The following is a 22805-nucleotide window of genomic DNA, read 5'->3' as shown; positions in this document are numbered from 1 at the left end:
CGAGCAGCACGTTCCTCACCATCATGTGCAAGTTTTGTGGCTCTTCATACTTTTGACTATTTCCTAATTCCTCATTTTTTTTTTAATTTTTTGCTAGTCATTTTTTATTTAGAACTTTTCGTTTATAATTCTTTTTGTTTTTTATGTTTTATTTTCAGTTGTTTTGTAAATTTTCATTTGTGGTTGTGGTTAATTTCGTAGTTGGCTGAAGTTTTTGGAGCGTCTTAGTAGAATACGAAACCGGAAATTACAGCTATGACAAAAAATTTTAATAGTGGAATTTAATTGGAAAAAGTTTTTTCTTTTGTCTAATTTCAAGTTTCTTAGTTGCCGAGTTTTTATTTTTACTTCTGTTTCAAATTTTCCATTTCATTATTTCTTTCTATTCATATTTTGTTTGGTTTTTACCATTCGTTTTTTATTTACTACTTTTCGTTTTTTACTTTTTTACTTTCGGGTTTTGTAAGAAATACCCAAACAGCCCCATGTAACAATTTGGGTTTTATTACTAAATAAAACTCACATTGTTGCTTGGAAGCACAATTTTGACACATTTTGACATTTTAGTTGAAGAAACTTATATACGACTGAAATTGGTTCTAAATCAGTTACCGCAACTGATTTATAACAACTGTGCTAGCAGGGTACTTACTGTTCTCTCTTTTATACCCTGCTTTTCGTATTTTTACTTCGTATTTCCATATTTTAACTGGTACTTTTTGTGTTATTACCTTCTGCTTTTCCTATTTTACTTCTTACTCTCGAGTGGTAATCTCGCTTATTGCGCTTATGCTTCTCGCGTTTTACTTTTAAAATTCCATATTTTACTTCCTAATTACCCTGTATTATCTCTCACGTAACTCACGTTTCACTACCTTTTATTTGTTGTATTCTTTAATTTGCATTTTTAATTTGTTAGTTTATATCTTTCATTATCTACTGCGTTTACCTTAACTTTTACTTTTCTAACTTCTTATTTTTCAGTTTTTACACTTCTTACTTTCGGTCCCCAGTCGGCTGTGAGGTAAGACACTGGCCTAACAAACCAGTCGTCCTATGCTCGAATCTGTTTGTGTTTTACTTCTTACTGTTCGTATTTTAATTCTTTCTTATGGTATTCTAGTTCTTTCTTTTCGCGTTTTACTTTCTAGTTTTCGTATTTAACTTCCTACTTTTCATTTTTTCTTCTTTTTATTTTGATTATAGTCGCTTAATAGCTCAGGTCATTTGTGACTTCTACTGTGTCCTCGGTGTGAGCGGCGTGACTGCTTACCATTACACCAGGATTGATCCTACTTTTCGTTATTTTATTTCTTAGTTTACCTTTTTATATCTAACCTATCTTTTTTAAATCCTGCTCTGCTAATTTTATTTCTTACTTTTTTTAACTCTTTCTTCACAGTTTTTAGTTATTTCTAGTTTTTAGTAATTTCTTAATGTTGAAATTTTTACTTTTCGTTACGATACTTCTTGTGTTCCTTTATTTTAATTCTTATTTTACTTCTTCGTTTTCATTCTATTTACTACTTACTTTTCGTGTTTTAAGTTGGACATTTTTTTATTATTCCGGAAATTAATGATATTTTCTACATTTCCTACAAAAGGTATTTAACCCTTCGTTACTCCAGCCAACTGCGATTCATAGGCATGCTAAAACCAGGCTTTATTTTGCTCATCTTATGCATACAGAGACAGAGCAATCTGCTTCTCACAACGATCAAGTGCTTTCGTTTTCTGTTCAACTGTTTCCTCTCCCTCCGAACGATGTCTGAATACTGTTCTCTCTTACGACCACTCGTCTTATGCAGAAGGAGCACAACGACAAGCAGAGTTAATATTTTCTTCGCACACTGGAGACACGAGATTATTCCGTGTCCCAAAGGCAATTATATGGACGGAACGATTTGCTCCATGACCTTGAGAGTATGCATTCGGTAGCGCTCCGGCAGAAAAAGAAAGATGCAACCAAACTGATGCTCACTCGCCGGCAGAGCAAAGCAGCAGAGCACTCGTCGCGTCGGAGAAGATAACATCCGACTGAGAGAGAGAGAGTAAAGCGATTCATCTTCTGTGCTTTGCTCTAGTAAAACGCCGAGAATTGAGATTTTTTGCAGAGCACGACAGAAGCCTGGCTAAAACAGAACTGAATTAACTCGAATACTGATGCCTTCTGGTGAAAACCTAATGAAACTTTATCCACAGATTGAATAATCTTAATTAATGTGGCTGGAAACAGTAACTTCCTTTTTTTGTCACAATTCCAAGATATAACGAGATAAAGTTAACTTTCCACAGGCGTTGTACAAAATACAACAGCGCGAGTAACCGTGAGTTAAACAAAGAAGCGAACCAGCCGCAGGCTGTAGGCCATTCCAATAACGATACTTACTAATTTCAATTGTAATATTGAACAAATGTCACCTATAGTTACTATTTTTCTAGGAGCTTTTGCTTTCATTTTGGTAACATAGTGCCTTCGGATTCGGAACATTTGTTCGTATGAATGCCTCATATAACCTAAAAATTACAAAAGTCATGGCTTACCATGATAATAGTTAAAATAAGCTAATTTTTTTGTGTTAGGAGGGAGATACATGGTTTATTCAGAAAAGTTGTAGAGAATGTAAAAATAACCAACTTTACTGAAGAAATAAAATATTTATCTCCATTAGGTACAGAGTTATAAAGCATTTTCTAGGCAAGTTTAATAAAAATGAGTTTTTCATATTTAACTTTTATTAGTTGCGCTTTAAAAGGATGCAATGGCCTAGGCAATTATCGAAGCACTCAAAATACACGTTTTTGCAGAACACTACAAAATTCTAGGACCTTTCCTTGCAAAGTTATAACATATTTAAGCTTCATTTTTCTTAACGGGGCGTTTAACGGGGGTATAACGGGGCAGAGTAGACGTGAAATCGATGTTGCACCTTGAAGTTCAGGTCATGTATCACAAACCTATACGACACATATATACACACACTTGTCGCCGCTCATCCATATTAGAATACGGCACTAACAAACTGACTTAAATAGTTATGTTAATGAAACTATTCTTACTTAATGCTTTCCGTCTATCAGTACACAATGAACAAATTTTCGTTAACATAACTTTCATTTTGAGCATGAGAACTTCGTTTAAAATCCCAAATATCAAAGACGCTTGTTTAAACCATAAGACAGTACATAAGATTTTTCAAGTACGGTTGAACCAATCTAGGATATTAGCTATGGCAGCTATTAAAATAAATATTTTTCAAACGTGTTAAAACCCCATCTCTAGGAAAATTCTTCGAAAATCGGTTTTTAGGCCTCCCTCCTGTATAACCTCTTTACTGCTTTCTCTAAAGCCAAGTTCAAAACCAATATTTGTTAATATTACAGACCTAATAAGTATACCATAACGGCAAATAACACGCTGCAGAACTAATTCTAGCGTGCACTCCCAAATCAGCATTGCACTTCGTGAAACACCTAACAAACCCCAGGAATATGCTGCTCTTCTATTACCAAAGTCATTAACCACCAGGCAAAGTGCTGAACTCTGAACCGAATCACCAACAGTCGTTCATTATTAATTATTATTTGAACATTGAACTCTCCGGCTGCAGCAGCGGCAGCAGCTGCTGCTGCTGTTGTTGATACTACGAAACTCCACATTTCAGGAAAGAGGGAAGGGAAAACTATTGACAAAATGAGGAAAAATATAGAGCGCAAACAGCTCCGGCGCAGTTTAACTCCACCGCCAGGGAAAAAATAACTTATAAACACTCAGCCATGTATAACATTTACTCCGTCATTTATCTACCGGTATCGTGGGAACAGAGCGAATTTGGACCGGACCCGGGCTCGAGCAGCCAACTTACCGAGCAGCACGTGATGGCGAAGGAGGCATCATTGCACTCATTGTGAGCTTATTGTGGCTTACGGAGTCGACCCAAAGTAAGAAGTGATAGAACTGAGGCACACAACCAGCATAATGTGAGGCATCGTACTCCAAGATTGCGCTGGAACGGTGCAGAAAAGTATTGTAATACCAGCACTCGAAAGCTTTACGTTGGTAGTGGCTCATACCTGTAAGAGGATTTACCTCGTCGACCATTTTCAACTCTCTTCGGCTTAATTTCGGTCTGTGGTTTAGAGATAAACATTATTATGCGCTTATGCTCTGCATTTTCCCCGCGTGCCAACCGGGTAGCTCTTGGAGCCTACACTTAGCTCAGCAGAAAACAGGCTTTGGCTCACTTCGCGTAAGAAACCACCAGTAAAAGTAGCAGTCAATAAGTTGCTATATCTTGGCGTCTCCACAGTCAGCCTTGCATTCGATGGTGCGGTGTTTTGAATTTCTTCCTTCTGTCTTATGAATCCCATCGCTGTCGTCCCGTCGTCGTCGTCGTCGTCGTCGAAAGGGATCGTGAAATTTGTTCAGTGAACGCAGAGTGGAAAGATGAAAATTATGAGATTTCGGTTAATGCAGCACAATTTTCGCCCAGCCTGGCCGTCCAGGAATTCTGTCGCTACCCTCGGTTTGGTTGCTGCTAGTATGTGGCTGGTAGTAGGATGGTACCTGTACCCTTAACTACGAATGTTCGTACGGAGCAGACAACCACCCCGGCCTGCAATGAAGGGAGGCGTCTCCCTGTCCAGGCCGCACCGAGTCAAAACTGTTCCGATCAGAATGTACAAATGACTTTGTACAAGTTGGGAGATTCTACTCCAGTCGTTCTGCGCCGGGCAGGGCGATCGCGTGCCATGTTCAGTTTTGCTCGCTTCTCAAAGTGGACATTATCGTAGATTTTTCCTCTGCTGTTCCTAATTTATGTCTCCTTCGTTCTTCACCGAGCGAAAAGCTACAAAGTAGTATGTCACAAAGTATACGCTTGAAAGAAGCAAATTTGGAAACAACGTCTCTTTATTAATTACGGTGGGGAACTGGAGCTTGCTTCATATCACTCTTTTTCCATAAAATCAAAAATCAAGTACTGCCACAAATTAGTCGTTCACTGGTCCTTTAAATTATGTAGTAACCTTTTTAAATTATTTTGCTATCTTCTAAAATTTTAAAATGGTACCCAGTAGACTTGTATCCACATTGAAATTGAAATGGACACTTTATCAGAAAGAAAATTTTGTATACTATATTCTGGACATATAATCAATGTATTTGTGCCTACTGGAGAAGGAAGGTCAAAGCTGTTCCACTCCAGCGGGCTTTTCCCTTCTCAAATAAACAAATAAACATTGCTTTATCCGCAAATAAAAATTTAAAATTTAAAACCTTTACGGATATTACCTAAAGTAAAATAATATATTCAAGTACGAAAAAAGTTAGTCTTCTTTCCTGTCGCCTTGGTCCTTTTGGTCATTTGGTCCACTCTGAGCGAATCAGTACTGAAAAAAATCACTCACTCGAAACTCAGCTAGATTTTGAGTCAATGTAATATTAAACCTCTCTTTTCCAGAACAAATATGAATATTATTCAGATAAAAGTTCATTGAGAAACCAAACCGCTGAGTTTTGATGTATAGAGTAAGGAGGGGTAAAAGTGCGATGCGGGTAAAAGTGCGATTCAATGATTTATCGGTGCAGATTCCGAGTAAATTTTCTACAACGGCATGGATGGGTGACTACTTTGATAGCTTGAATTTAACGTAAACTTTGTTTGCTTTCGAAGCATAGTTGCTGAGTTACGTGCAAATATTATTTAGGGCGGTTTTGATGTAATTTTTCGTTATACGGCAAATACGAGGATATTACTTGTTGAAAATTTGTAGCAGCGTTTTACATCACTCACATATCTGTTTTGAAAATACGGCGAAAAGAATTTACAAAATATATTCCACTTTTCCGTAATTTAATCTAACCCCGTCAAGCACCTAGCGGGGTAAAAGTGCGATTCAAGGACGGGGCAAAAGTGCGATTCAGGGACGGGGCAAAAGTGCGATTCACAGACGAGGCAAAAATGTATAGCTAATTATATACAGCTTTAGGCACTATAATACAGATACTAGAAATAAAAGATCTGCAGAAAACTGTGTGCTCTACAGATGTTGGCCGAAGAAAAACAATGTGTTTCTGCTGATGAAACAAAAAGCAAAGGTTTGGAAAAGTTTCGATCTAACGGAGGCTGCAATACACCAGCGCAAAATAAAAAAGGTGTAAATTGAGAATATTCCTTACCGAAACATAACGCAGATTGAAGATAATATGGTTTTGTTAGCTAGTACTGGGCTAACTTCTTGGATTCTAGCTTCGAACTTTTGCCCCGTGGCAGCGGGGCAAAAGTGCGAATCTGCACTTGATCAGAAGAAAGAAAAATTTATTTTGCAAAACACTGTTACCGCAGATGATTTTTAGTTGAATGTGAAGACATTGAGTTACTGCATCATTATAAAATATATTATGTTGTTGTCCTTCTTTATATCTCACGAAAATTGATAACAACTTCAAACATCGCACTTATGCCCCGCCCTACTCTATTAATGTATGTTGATGTATGTTGCTGTATATTCGTTGCGAAAAATTCATAATGCGTTACAAAGAAGTCAGAGCTGAATATCATTTGCAGTTCCGTGGCAGTGAATATGAATATCAGTATCAGTATCAGCGCCTTGAACTGGATATTTAAATTCTAGTGGATTAGGACGCAACATATTGCAGTGGGCTTTGTGGTGACAATTTACTTTGAAACTGATTGACTGTAATTTACTCGCAATCGCTATTTTAGTTGCAATTATTAAAAGATGTTAATGCAACTATAAAAAATCAGATAAAGAAGAAAATTGGTCTTAGAATCTATAAAAAATATATCTTCGCAATGCAAAATGTGATACTAATTGACCAAGTTTTAAAGTAACTTGAAGTGTTGCATTATGATTAACAAATAGAGGCTCTTAATTTCCAGTTGAAGTTTGCAAAACAAAAAGCTGCATCAAGCACAGTGCATTGCACGGTGCTTGCTAGGAGTTTTTCAAACACAGTGCTCACTATGTGCGAGAGCTAATGAAAAGCATGTCTCTCAATTTTATTGCCCCTTTTATGACTATTTAGACTACTGTGATAATCATTTAATGAAACATACCGCATTTTGCACTGTTAATCTGACACTAGAGTGGCGTTTAGTTTAATCAACTTATGAGTCTGAGTTCTTTTTCCTTCATGCGCTTCTTTTTCACTTCATTTTCCTTCAGTGCAGTCGTGTGCGAGATTCGACTGTGATAATGGTGTAAATCGGGGTAGTCTAAATAGGGCCAAATGTCGCAATATTCACCATCTCACAATATACACTTGCTCAGGCTCCAACAAAGAAGATATAGACAAACTGCTTAGATACAAGTTTGTTTTCTACACGTAGGGTTTATTTCTAATTCCCGTCGTAGTAAGGAACTCTAATTTTCATCATTTCTTAGGTGGATTTGATGAATAACCCAAAAACTCTGCTACTGATTTGACTCAAACACACTTACCTTCCGATCCGTGCGCTTTGAATTCACTAAAAAGCGATTAATAAAGCATTTGATTCAAATTACGCAACTGACTTGACATCTTTAATTCGTCGTACCGTTTCAAAATTCGTTCATCAAAATTTTTCATCGTCCGAACTACAAATCACAAAAATGTTTACGAAGCTAGCGGGCATGTATTTGTGTAGGACAGCATGACAAATGTTATTCTGCAAAATTTCTGTAGGTTATGCAAGTTTTCCCGGCTACAGAATAACAACAATGCGTGAGTTATTTTCATTTTATGAATGACGGAAATTGAAACGATTAGTTGACATTTTCTTCTTCGTCGCACGAAAAAACGTTGGAAATTGGGCTGCTAGGAATTCTTTAATGAAAAAAGCATATAAATAGATCTCAGCTCACTTTGATTGATCGCGTATGAGAGACAACAAACTAAAATATTAGGGAATAACTAATTTTGCATTGTGTGTCATAAAAAATCGCTGATATTTTTAATAATTTGTGTTGGATAGGACGGGAATAGGCAATTGCGACGAATCAGCAACATACCCTATCTGTGCTATGTGACAATGTCTGGTACCAAAAGACAGACAGACATTGCTATTTACATAATAGATTTACATAATAAATATATGTATCAAATGCAAAGCCATGGGTCGTCCTGTGGAGAAGTTGACCCTTCTTTATCGACAGACTTCGCAGCCGGTTATTAGAGTACAGGACAATTACGGGGCTAGTGCAAAGTAGGATCTCTACTCTATAGCAGCACCTCCCAGCCGACACTCGAACAAAATATATGTAGGGTAATTTGCCAATTGTTGCACACCTAACACATAAACATTCAGTTTTTCTTATCTCTCGGGGAAACTATTACGTTACTTAAATCGAAATTTGTCCTGTAAACAAAATGGCCTTTCAGTAAAACTTTTGGTATGTTCTTATAGCCTAAAATATTGCATATCTTATGCAATTTGAGTTTTTGTCCAACAACATACAGACCCTTGATTAACGTCCTTTGCCTAATATTGCACACGTTTAATCCAATTGTTGCACGGCAAAGTATGTATAAAGAAGAACTCCTTAAAAACAGATTTACCAATTATAAGTACCGCACTGTTACCATTTTGTCACGTATTTGATTTCAATCATCACCGAGCAATGATTTACTAGAACAGGTACAAATTATTGCATTGAAAAAATATGTGTATTAATTAAAATTAATTTATATAATTTTGTTTTCCGCTATTTTTCCTTTTTCAAATATAAACGCAGTAAGGTACGCGTACCCTTAGTAGAGGTAATACCAATAGTGGTGGTTTTTGAATAAAATCCGCCCTTTATGAGATCAAATGCAATTATTCTTCTAAATAACGTATACAGGGGTTAGACAAAATGATCGGGACAGGTAAAATTTTGATGAAATTGAAGCGGCCATAACTTCCACAAAATTGGACATTTTTAATGAAACTAATCTTTCTAGTTTTTCTAAAATATTTCAAGATTCGCAATAGTCAGCGGAGACCGGAGATATTCCAGGTTATCTGGGGGTCTGTCAAAAACAGATTTTTTTGATCGCTTGTATCTTTTTCTGTTATGGAAATTTATTCATATTCATATTTTATCCCAAAACTAGATTTTATTTCCAATCGATAGGTGAAAAAAGAACGGAAATCCTACGAGAAACAACCAAGTTACGGCCATTTTCGTAAAATCAGTAGGGGAATGTCGTCGTGGTTGGGCCCGCCTTTTGACATTCGCCCATAACTTTCGTTTCAAAAAGAATTACTATAATCTAAATAGATCGTTGGAAAGGTCTAAGAATAAGCTATCTTTCTGGAAAATCTTGAACTGATTGCTTGAAAAATAATAAAGTTATAGGCATTTACGTGCAGACAAAAAATGTTGTCAAACTCGGGCCACGTTGTAGAGGTTGGGCCACCGCTCTTAATCCAAGAAATACGTATTGAAATTCTATGTAAAGACCTCAAAAGAATGAATTTCATGAACAACGGCCCATATAAGTATAAATACCCTATTTTTAATAACATCTTTTGCGAAATTTTTGGTGATCTTGTAAAATCAATATTACTACAATCGCGTTTTCCGAAGTGTCTACAGGCAATGAAAAATCAACAGCAATCTAGGTTTTTATTGTACTAATTTTGCTTTATTTCATCGCATTTCCCGCGACTGACGTCCACTAGCGAATATTGCGCTTCTGTGCTTAAAATTATGGTGGCCCAACCATGACTACACAAGTGGCCCGACCTGTACAATAAGCGCTTTTGTAGCATTTCCCTTTACCCTACACAAACACCTAACTGGACGGGATTTTTCAACAGCCTTTGTGTAGAGCACAACACACTTAATAAATTTTCAATATTCATCCCGCTAATTGCATTTCATGAATCATTTCTTGAAGAAAAGTTAACTGCACCTGGAAAACTTTTTTTGTACTGATTCAATCAGTGAATTCAGTACGTGTGTTTTGAATACACGATTGAAACTCACAATATTGTGAAAAGTTAGCTGTCACAGTAAGAAGTTTTACAATGCTTGTACATAGTAATCACGAGTTACTAAAACTGAAAAAATCGTGGTGGCCCGTCCATAACAGTGGCCCGACGAAAACGACATTACCCTACTAGTAACATCTATTGCTCTGGCCAGTTTAGGACATGACGCAAACCATATCAATATGAGCATCAAACGTTAAGGCTTTATGCGCCATTGACACTGGAAGCATTCCCAGGTCCGCAGCCTGCCATGGCAACTCTGTAGCAGGTTCTAGGTACCCCGGCGGAAGTGATCGTTTCAGGGAATATTCGAAATCATGCCAATATGGGTGTCAAGCTCCAGAATTTTCAACCCTTGTAAATTTTTGAAGTTTTACATCTATATTGGAATGGTTTTGGTCATGTTTTAAAATGATCATAAAGGCAAGACATTACTGTCAACAGTTTTAGAACTGGTTTCACCAAAATGGCCATATCTCGGTTGTTTCTCGTCGGATTTCCGTTCTTTTTCGACCAACCGACTGGAAATGAAATCTAGTTTTGGGATACAATATGAAAATTAATAAATTTCCATGACAGGATACAGGCGATTTAAAAAATCAGTTTTTGATAGATGATTTGATAGACGGAATATCTCCGGTGTCCGCTGACTATTGCAAATTTTGAAATAGTATAAGAAAACTAGGAAAATTTCCCCGTCGAATGCAATTGGTTTCATCTAAAAATGTTCAATTTTGTAAAAGTTATGGCCGTTTATTCAAAAACCGAGAAGTGGGCAACAATTGGGTGGTGGGCAACAATTGGCAAACTACCCCATCAGACTCTTCTATCATACATTTCAATAATTAACATAAGTGATCATACCACAATTAGCAATCAATACGAACGAACCAACTTTTTACAAGCGTTATCCCACCACGTCGTTATCGGATCTATTTTGCGTCTCCCATCAAGATACATGCAAGCTGCTCCCATCAGAACACGGGTGCTACTCAGACGTGCCGCACCCGAGTTCCAAAGTATAACCAATGTCTCCTGCACTTTAGAGAGCCTGTAGCTCACTCGTCGCGTGTCTCCCGCACATTAGGTATATATAGTCTCCAGCTCCATCTCTTTTTCTCTTCTCCAAATCGTAGGCAATCTTGTTCGCTTGCGAGTAGCACTAACTTTTTTCGCACCGTACCGAGTCATTTGACGATTTCAGCCAGGCAGGAGGCAAAATACGACAGTTGTTCGTCACGGGACATCAAGATCGTCATCGGGGATATGTACGCCTAGATCGGCAGGAAGCGATGCATAGACCGGTGATTGGGCCCTATAGCCTGCACACCAACACGAACGATAACGGCCAACGATGCATCAACTTTGTAACTTCCCGAGGCCTGGTGATCAGAAGCATTTCCTTTTCCCGCAAAAATCTCCGTAAAGCCACTTAAAGATCACCTAACCAGCGAGGATTGAACCAAATCGATCATGTTCTCACCGATGGCCGGATTTACTCGAACAAGATTAACGTACGTTCTCAACGGGGAGCGGATATCCACTCTGATCATTACCTTGTAGCAGTACATGTGCGCTCAAAACTATTGAAACTGCCCTCCTCGGCAAAATATTCGACAATTAGATAACCCGCAAGATGTCGCAAACTACGCGCGTACTGGATGAAGCTCAACCTTCTTCTGTGAAGCTTGGTGCTTCGAGCGTCAAAGACGGCTAGAGCAGGATACACTCGGTCGTCAATAGGGCCGCAACCGCGCAGTATTGAGCGCCGAAACCCCGAGAAATGTCCGGTTTAAAGGGTTATGTCAGCAAGCGATGAAGAGGAACATGTGCTTGGAAAAATTATCTAAACATTGTCACGAGGAGAAATTTGGTATCGAAGAGCATGGAATGAGCTGGCCACGGTCCTGAGGAGATAATACGCCAAAGGGAGACCAGAAATCGTGAAGAACTAGAACAACTATTCTGGGCTAATAAGTCGCGAAGCTTTTATGAGAAGATTAACCTGGCTCGTAAAAGATTCATATCGAAGCCTTATATGAAGAACAAGGAGGGAAACCTTATCACAAAGAAGCGCAAGGTAGTCTATAGGGATTGGGCCTCGCAATGATGATATAACAGAAGGAGATGGAACGAAAGTTAACCTAGGAGTGCCTACAAACGATAACAGTATACCGGCTCCCAATCTTGAAGAGATCCGGCGAGAATTCAGTCAGCAGAAAGAAGAATGGTAGAGCCACCGGAAAGAACCGACTCCCGGCAGAACTTTACAAAAAGGCAAAGAACCACTAGCGATGGTAATTCACAGGATAATTTCAAAGATTTACTTTCTACGTCCTTTATCCTCAATAGTAATATATTTTGCAGGGTATTACCAGGTGGGCTTTATGGGGGCTCGTGTTACTACGGATTAAATTTTCCCACTCCAAGAAATCCTCCAGAAATGCCAGGAGTTAATATTTTTCTGGATTTCAGGGCAGCATATGATACAATCGAGCGCGAACAGCAATGCACTAGAATGGTTTTCCGAATAAACTGCCGCGGCAGTTCATATCTACCCTGGAGCGAGTGATGTGCTACGTACGTGTCTGTTTTCGAATTGATGACAATGATAAAACCTGCACCGTCGGGAATAAATATTAATAGTAGAATTTAATTTGGAAAAAGTTTTTTTCTTTTCTTTAATTTCTGGTTTCGTGTTCTACTAAGACGCTCCAAAAACTTTTACCTTTTACATTTACCTCCCTCGAACAGTGAGTATTGATCGCAAGCATACGCTAGGACAACGAGTAACTCAAGATCGACTACAGTAGAATACCGTCATCCGGGGCGAGATTGTGCCAAAAAAAACATATGTTTTTGATCTTTAGCTCAGTATACACACAATTTAGGAACTAAGTTGATTTCAAGCCTGTCAATATATACTAAATTGTTCAATTAACAACTACCGTAGAGATGGTTTAGTTACAATGGAACCAAATTTTACTAGAAGTGCATGAACTTTGGCACAATCTCACCCCTTCTACGGGGTAACATTGTGCCCATAACATAAAGTTAAACTAAAAACCTAAACAGTGAACATTAGCATGTTTATAAACAATACACATAAATATCAGTATAAAGTAATTCATATGGGGCCATCCATGAACTAAGTGGACTCTTAGGGACAGGGGGTCGGCCAAAAATAACGCATCATACAAAAAGTATGAACGAAAATAATCCGGGGAGGTCTGAAATTACTAAATATGAGTTTGCAGTCAATGGACAGCCTTTATATAACCAGTAGCGTTTCTAGGGTTAACAAGGGGTAGGGGATATGAAGGGGTGTATCCTAAGGGGGCATACCTATTTGATCATTTAACAAAAGCAGCCATTACTTCGTTCGAGAACCCGCGGCCGCAGAACATGTGGCCTATCCCACCTCCCTCCCCCCTCTTTAAAACGCAGTTTATACACGGTATAATATATTCGTCTTATATTAGAGTATTTATTCAAAGCATCTGAAATTTCCTGAGAAAAAATAAAAATTAGTTTAAATTATTTAGCAGACCTATGATGCTGTTTGCTCCAAAATGGATGATGCAATCTAATCTGTCCAAATATTGTGCTCAATAGTAAAGAATGTGAGTGTACTGGTGTATACTGACGTATTTTTGTTGTATATGTGAAATCCACAAATTGGATCGATCATTATGGCTTGGCACAATCTCACCCCCGTGAAGCTCGAAAAGTACAAAGTTTCGAAAAATATAATTTTCGTAATCAAAACTTATCCAACGCATAATAAGCTTTCAATACATTATAAATGATTAGTTTATATACCTTTAAAATAGCAAGTTGATGCGATTTCTTGTTTGGGTTGGTTTATGGGGGACATTTTTTACAAGCGTTATTTTCGAGTATTTTTGATCGCCAACTTTGCAACCGTGCTTAGGCTAAATAGTTTGCTAATATTATATGTGTTCCATTCTAAATTATGAATAAATATGTTATTTTCATCATCATCTTGAATTTAGTTCACCAGTTTCTATAGATATAATAAATTTTCACAAATAAACATTTTTGGTTTTTGGCACAATCTCACCCCCGCACAGTGGATCCTCTCCATACAAAAGCTGGACAAAAATAAAAAAGTTGTCCAAAGATGCTGAAAATGCCACCTAAGGGTAATTTTGGGTCGCTGAATCTGATTTTTGCATCTAAAATGTTCTAAAATTATCATATGAACGTCTATGGTTGATTAAAAAAATATTAATACTGTAAATCATATACTTTATTTTTCTGCAAATGCCTTTTATGTATTCTTAGTGTTTTGCAACAAACTGAACTACTAAAATTAAAATAAACTGGGCAAGCTCATGTTTCCAATACATAGCTGTGTTTAAATTTGAAGTATTATTTCATATTCACGTATGTTTTGAAATAGATTAAAACTGTTTTTTTTTTTTGCTTATAGAGTTTCTTGCTATCCTCGAAATTTTGAAGCAATTTGAAAGATATTGATGGATAACAAAAGTAATGACCTAATATGGAATCGACATATGAATCAGAGAAAGATTTCGTTCGATTTCAGATATTTAAGATGATAAAGAAATAATAAAAAATCATGCATGGCACAATCATTTTGATTCAATTCACATTCATTTGACAGTACCGTCTCAATCAAGCAGAATCTGAAAAAGTTATGTATGTGGCATTTGTAGAGCTAGTTATTATCTTCAAATTTGCTGAATAAAGCTAGGCTGTATCTTTTGTATTTAAGGTACCATATGGTTGCTACCCCGTTGGTAACCAAATGAGCGTTCACTTGACTACCAACGGGGCAGCAGCATTGTAGCACAGTGAATACAAAAGATACAACCCTGCTTTATTCAGCAAAATTGTAGATAATAACTAGCTCTACAAATGCGACATACACAACTTCTTCAAATTTTGCTTAATTGGGACGGTAGTGTCAAATGAATATGAATTGAGTCAAAGTGATCGTGCCAACCCTGTTCAGAATTCATCAAATTTGAGACCATGGCGCAGAACGGCGCAAGATGCCACTATGATTTTTGAAAACTAGACAAAATTTCCTGCAAAATGAAATATAAGCGGTCGATGCACTAGTATGCACTCCTAAGTAGATGGCGTCCTACAGACCGAAACAATGTTTAAAAATCAAATAATAACGTGTATTTCATATTGTAACTTTTATAACAATGATGTTTTGTGAAATCTAAAAATTCCATTGGATTTCCAAGAAAATTTCCTATCAAAACACATCTTTGCATAGACTGGTGTTCAATATTTTAAACTAACTAAAACGAATTGAATATCACAGGGTGTAAAGTTTTCGCATTGCGAATTTCAACAAATTTCACTGACTTTGGTATCTTCAAAAAATTCTACAAGCTTTAGTTTTTACTCGATTTACTTAAAAATTTGGCATATATATATTCAATGATAGTACATTTAAGAAAAAATATGAGAACAATAAAATTCGAAAATCGATTTTAGCATTTTTGTCCGGCCCGGCCCCTCTGTGCCCCGTGGCACAATCTCATCTCGGATGGCGGTACGTAATATATCACGAATCATCTCGTCTCTATGACTATAAGCTACGGGAGAAAGAAGAAGTAATCTCTGAGTTGCCTTCTGAAGGCACGTGGATTTTTTCTCAAGTTTCAAATTTTTCTGGAAAAGAACATCGTGCAAATGCAAACTTAGGTACTTGTAATTGCTGTCTACTAGGACAAATGTTTATTTTGTTTTGTGCTGCAAGTTGCGCTATACAGGAACTTCCAATTTGGAAGTAGCAACACGAATTTACTATTTCTTTTCCAAGTTCAAAACATAAACAATGCATGCAAGTTGCTATTTGTTAGCTCGTTGTTAACTCTGTATAGGAATCAAACAAAAAATCTACATTCGAACTACGTTAGTAACACGCTTGTTATAAAACAGTTTTCTCAACAGGCAACACTGTTAAGAAAAACTTTATTATAACTGTACCTGTTTTTACGATAGCACTTTTTCTTTGCATAAAGATTCACTGCTATAATGAAATCTCACTTTACTCTTAATTATTCATAATTAATCGGGGGTGCTTGCTCCAAATTACTGTACCTCTGGACAGCGCCGTCGTATGCTGTTGGCCAGACTGGCCCCCGCTAAGGCTATATCTTGGCCCCGCTATATCTTGGGGACACCAAATAGCGCAGAATCTTATTGAACTTGTATTACCGACCCACTAGGCAACGCAACTGAAGCCTCAACCAACAAACAATGGTCAGAATCTGATCTCGCAAGCTGTACGACCAGGTCAGGTGTTGATGAAGCGGGATGGGTGTGTCTCGTTTGACGATGAACCTGACAAATACGGTTCTTCAAAAAAGGCGGTGCTCCCATTTATCGAGAGGAGGTACAACCGACACCAAAATCCTAAGTTTGGGTCTTGCTGAACCTGCAATGAAAAGTCTGACAAATCTGTTTCAAATCCGGGAAGGTCAATTACATGTTTGAACTTTTTCTCGGTCGCTTCACGTGGAATGACCCATAGACTGGTTAGCAAAGCTATAAGTAGACATACCAGAAAAATGCTTGCGTAATGAAATTGCAATTCAGAAACCAAAATACCCATTTTCAACCTACTTTTAAGTGAGCTCTATACGTGCGATTGCGTAATGGGCGCAACGGCTTTTCGCTTATTGTTCAAAAACAAAAACATAGTTTCATTTCGACCAGCTGGACAAACTGGCGACTACTTAACTGCATCAACCATCCGGCGCGCCGGTATGATCTGGCCTTGCAACCTATGGGAACGGACAAAATTACGCGAAACACTGGAAGCTAGATCGTTACTGATAATGACCGATAATGATGACGTTGAAATCTGCCCCGGCATGTCGAGATTATATGTACCCTCTGGATCGAAAATGTTTTATCTGAACGCCCGATATCGGGATGCGAGCGCGGGAGCCAATACAGGTATTACGATAAACGTGATCCTAACCCAGGTTTATTGCCTCTACAGTTTCAATGATGCTCAGCGGTGGCCATCAATGAGAACAGCGGTGAGCCGCGAGGAAACTTTATTGGGGAATGCGAACTGGGTAACTTTATTATCTCGGAGAACTAGCAGAGATCAATCAATATTCGGGTGCTTTATCTGTTTTCTGCTTTGCTGCACACAATGGCAGGAATAATGCATAAAGTCATACAGATATCCACCTGTTCGGTTACAAATAATGATAATAATGCTGAAAATTCTCATACGTATAAAATAGCATCTTAAAAATCTGTGAGAAAAAAGTGCAACTGTCTGCGTACGGTTAATTTGGGTCACCAAAAACATGAAGTAACTGGAGCGCGGCATTAAATCGAATCGTTGCTGCAGTTTTCGTCATAATTTGTATCAGTTTCCAACTCTCAAAAGAAGCGAGCGCTAAAACAAGCTGACAGGCGCGAAAAGAGCGCTGATTAATTGTTGAATCATTTTTTGGCTGTACTCTGGATAAATTTTGTAGGATAAATTTCATTTTCCCGTAAAACCAAAACAAAGCCGTTGCGTTTCGGTGGATGCAAACTGCCAGTGGGAATTAGTGCTGATTTATGAATTACAGCACGAGGATGCACACGCAAATGGGTTGCTAATTACAGTCTGACTCCGGTTACAAATGGGGGCTCATTTTACTGACCAAGGTAACATGCGATTATGTCGGTTTGTTCTGCTCTGCTTTAGAGTCGCTTGCGGTTTCTGCAAATATACTTACGCGAATGACTAATTGAATCCGTCTTGTGCTTATCATCACCCAGCCTAGGTTGATGCACACCGTAAGTACGTGTGATTTATCAGCTTTTGAAAAAGAGAACAGTTTTCCTGTGAGTAAATTGAACGATAAGATGGATCATTAGGAGTTTGTAATGCGTTCATCAATATGCGGAATTAATGCACCTAGCGGTGGGACTTGCCCTTCTACTGCAACATTTTTTTTGTCTTTTAAGATATTTATGTATAGATAATACAGTTGACTAAATTCTCAAACTTTAATTATCAAAATCTTAATAGGACACTATTCGAAAAAAATTACGTGAAAGTACTGGGAGTAATTACATAAATTTATATTATCTTCTGTATAATACAACCTGAAACTATTTAAAGCAATTCAGTAGAGTGTGACATTACATTGGTCTTTACGATTGGCCATTATAACTTTTTCCCATAGTTGCTCGAGTGTTTCATAAATCGAAGAGTAGTCAATGGAGCACCTTAGCTCGTAGGAGAACCCAGTTCTGCTATGAGATTTTTTTGCTATTCTGCCAATTACTATCACGTCTTAGGACAGAAATTGTGAGTGAGTCTTTTCATTAAGTCAGGCTTCCATCAAAACGATTATATCGAAGTGCGACTCTCTTGTAGTAATAAAGAAATCATCGATTTTGGTTAGAACTCCACATACGTTCTGGTAGTAATTCAATACAGTATTGGAAGAGTTCACTTACGCATCAAGCACAGTGCTGAAAACGCATGCTGTGTCATCTAAAGAATTGTTATAAGAGTTGTTGCACTTTTTTACGAGTAGGAAACTCTGCTGAGCACCTTAGAAGAAACGGTACTATCAGACACCTGAGAAGACAACTCAGGGAGTGGGGTTAGGTATCCCGAACACCCTAATGGGGCGTGAGGAACCAGACCCACTAAAAGTCGAGTCTCCAGCCTCAACCCCCCCTGGCTCCACCTTATCGGTATTACTTCAGGGAGGGGCTATTGTACTTAACGCACCCTCTTAGATAACTACTGGACTATGGTAGTTAGGCTGTTTATTCACCGTTGAACGGCTCTCCAGCGGTTTTGTAGATCAAGTACAATCTGGGTAGCAGCCGCATTGACCGCTCTCCAGACATCCGAGCTAGAACACATCTTTTGTTATCCGGAGTAGTGTCCTGTCCGCTCACTGCCATCATGTTGCTTCTCGCGCCCGCGAAACGAGGACATATGAAGAAAGCATGTTCTGCAGTTTCCTCGACATCGACGCATTCGGGACACACGGGGGACTCCGTATGCCTCTAGCTCCACGTTGATTGAAGCACTCCTCGCTGATGATGATGCCAATAGCCATCATACCCGCTAAGATGCAGATCGCGTCATGTGAAACTCTGTGATACGCACTCGCCACTCTCAAGCACATGAGACGATAGGTGCTTTCCAGCTTGGCTAGATAGCTTTTAGTATTGGACCACGCTGGCTAATAGCCTTCGCTTGCTGCCATATACCGCAGAGCTATTAGACATCATACGAGACAATGCCGAAATAGCTGTGGAAGTCTTCTTGCAGCTAGTCAGAATTGGTTCTAGATAACGATCTGGTCGTCCACAAAGCCGACAATCACCACTCCTACCGGGAACTTTAGCCTCAACACCTCGTCATACATGACGTTCTACAACACCGGGCCCAGTATGGAACCTTGCGGAACCCCTGCGGTGATTGGAACGCACTTCTGACCCTCCTCCGTGTTGTAGCATAGCATACGATTCTGGAAATAATTTTCCAGAATCCTGTACAGCGACACCGACACTTGGACGTTCCGAAGCGAGTTGGCTATGGAGTCCCAGCTGCGCAATAGCGGATACCTGTCCTCTTGCGCTGGATTGCCACCTCAGCTGTCTTAGTGACAAACAAGATGGCATCAACTGTAGATTTGCCTTTTCGTTAACCGAATTGGTTCCTTGACAGACCGTTTGTACCCTCCGTGTACTGTACGAGTCTGTTAAGGATAACCCTCTCCAGCACCTTGCCGGCAGTATCGAACAGACAGATCGCCTACATGACGAGGGGATACCCGGAGGTTTTCCTGGCTTCGGCAATAAGACAAGATTCTGTCGCTTACATCTGTCCGGGAGGTGGCCAGCTACTCATTACTGCCCCGAATAATTCGGGATCCTCTAGAATAGCCGTTTTAATGGCCATATTCGGGATTCCGTCTGGCCCCGGGGCTTGCTCGCCTTTAGGGATTTGGCGATCTCAATGAGTTCCTCGTTCGTAACCGTCACTTCCTCCCCGATCTCTAAACCGCCCACGTTACTTTGGATGCTCGGCTGGAAGGCCGACCATCCTACGCTATGATCTGAGATACTGGAACGTCGGCCGTGGGACGACTCAGCGGCCTGGGGCCAGGGCCTTGGATCGTGGCGCGGAAAGAAGCCCTCGATGATCCACTCCAGCATCTCTGGGGATTGCTCTGCGGGCGCCATCACGCCCTTGGTCTATGCCATTACGACCCTGTAGGCATCACCACACGGGTTCGCATTGCCACTAGCACATAACCTTTCAAAGCCGGCTCTTTTACTAGCTATTATCCCACTCTTAAGCAACAAGTACTACTCGACATTCAGCCCTGGCTTCGTCCGAACGAGCTTTTAGCATAATTCTCCTCGCACGAAAGCACGCTCCGCGGAATTCCACAATTTCAGCTGTCCACCAGTAAGCCGGTGACCTCCCATACCTAAGTCGACCTTTCCTACGCATGGTAGCGTCACACGCTCGCGACAGTGCCTCAACCAAATGAACAGCGTTCGGATCGGGCATACCGCGATTCTCGCACTCTCTTCGGATCGCTTCCACAAATACATCAAGATCGAAGTATCATATCTTCCATCCACGGGTGGTTGGAGTGTCGGCTCTACTCGCCGCCTGCCGCCTCGTTATCTGACCGTGTAGCCATTGTCTACCCTCCAGTCTCCTATAGGACCAGGACTGCCGAAAGTCACGTCGATGATAGACTCCGCACCATTCCTGCTAAAGGTACTTGTGGTGCCAACGTAGGCCAGATCTACGTTGAGCTTTGCCAGAGCTTGAAGCAGAATCCGACCCTTATGGTTCGTGCGACGATTTCCCCACTCTACCGCCCAAGCGTATTAGTCGCCCACCAAAACCAACGGCCTCAGACCAGTCAGCACAACTGCACAGAGTCCTCGTTCCGTGCACCCACAGGCACGACTGCGATTTGGTGGCAGAAATGGCTCGACTGCGGAGGAGGCGTCCACGCTATTATGATACTGAAGCCGTTGCATCCCCGTATCGCATCCGATGTCGATAGAGCTATTGCCCAGAGTTGTACGCTACAAGCGGGCCTGAATTGGTGATTAGATTAGTACGTGAGGGGGGTCCACTTGTGGACTTGAAGCATAGAATATGTGTTTGCAATGGTGATGGAACAATCACACCGATACTTCCCAAGGTTTACGTTTTGGGGAATCCGTTCTGCCCAACTGTACACAAGACCGGTGCGTTGATAGTAAAGATTCAACTGTAGAGGGATTTCTATGACCATACGAAGTACCTACTTCCGCCATAACCTCACGTTTCAGAACATCTGGGATCGTCACAACAGATCGCATCGCAAATCGACTCGGTTCGAACCTATCATCGCCGTCAGTTCTTATCGTGGCGAAAATATTTATTTATTTATTTAGTCGTCTAATCATAGTAGACTTTTTACATTAGTTGTTATATTATATTAGTACTATTACTACAATACAATCTACAAAGAAAACTGAACAGTGTAACTTTTTAATTACTTAATATTGCTTACATTTTTTGCATTTAACGCGTAGGATTAAAGTATTGTTTTAATTTTGATTTAGACATAGTAAAGTGAATATTTTCGCAATGTTAGTTATAGGCAATCATCATCTGATTTAAAGGCCCGAATTTGGCATAGTTTGTGCGACAGTGACTTGTGCTAAATATATTTCGGCTCCGCAATTGACGGTTCGGTTCATAAAAGCTGAGTTTAGATAGAATTCCAATAGAATCTATACGGTGGGAAAGAATATCGTTTACAAATGACACTTTGGCGAACTCACGTCGCTATTTTAGTGTCTGTATATTTATAAGCAAGCAGCGGGCTTTATAAGAGGGGAGAGGAAAGCTTGACCAATTTAGTTTACGCAAAGCAAACAACACGAATTGTTTTTGTACTGATTCTATTCGTTCCTAGTGTATTAATGAAAATGGTGACTAGACTATGCTACAGTATTCTAATATTGACTCACATATGCAAGATATAGGTAGTGTTTTTATCGTGTAGTGTTATGTTGAAGAGGAATTTTGTTACACCAAATATAGAAAACTTGTATTTCGAGCTGGAATACTCTACGTCCTCCTCATTTGTTATTTCTAAAAAGAGCTTCATATCATCGGCATATATTAATACCCTAACATTTATCAGCAAGAAAGAGATATCGTTCACAAATAAAATAAACCAAAGAGGGCCTAAATGTGAGCCTTGGGGAACTCCAGAGGTTACTTCTAGAGGGTTTAAATTTTTCCCTTCAAATTGGACTATTTGCTGACGATTAGTCAGATAAGATTCGACCCATTTAAGCAGATTTGATTGGATTCCTATTTTTTGTAATTTGAATAATAGCATGGGTATATCAACGCGATCAAATGCTTTGCTGAAATCAGTATATAATTCTTTTACATAGCTCCCTGGACAACCATTGCATTCAGCGAATAACTAACAAACTCAATTAGATTTGTATTAGTTGAGCGGCCCTTAAAAAACCCATGTTGCATATTAGATATTCTATTTTTTAATAAGTTCCGCTCCAATGCCATCCTTTCCCGCTGCTTTGTTGTTCTTCAGCCGCTGGATAGCTTCTTTAACTTCCCTTATCGATAGGGGGGCACATCTTCGTTGCTTGCTACACCAATGTGGTCACTTCCTCCGCTATCATGGTCTTCCGCCTGTACGCCATTCAGGTGTTCATCGTAGTGCTTACTACAATAGATCAAAATAATGGTCACAGTGGTCAAATCTTCCGACAAAAAAA

This window comes from Sabethes cyaneus, chromosome 3 (assembly GCF_943734655.1).
Source record: "Sabethes cyaneus chromosome 3, idSabCyanKW18_F2, whole genome shotgun sequence".
In the NCBI taxonomy this organism is placed as follows: domain Eukaryota; kingdom Metazoa; phylum Arthropoda; class Insecta; order Diptera; family Culicidae; genus Sabethes; species Sabethes cyaneus.
Note: the sequence above shows the minus strand (reverse complement) of the source record.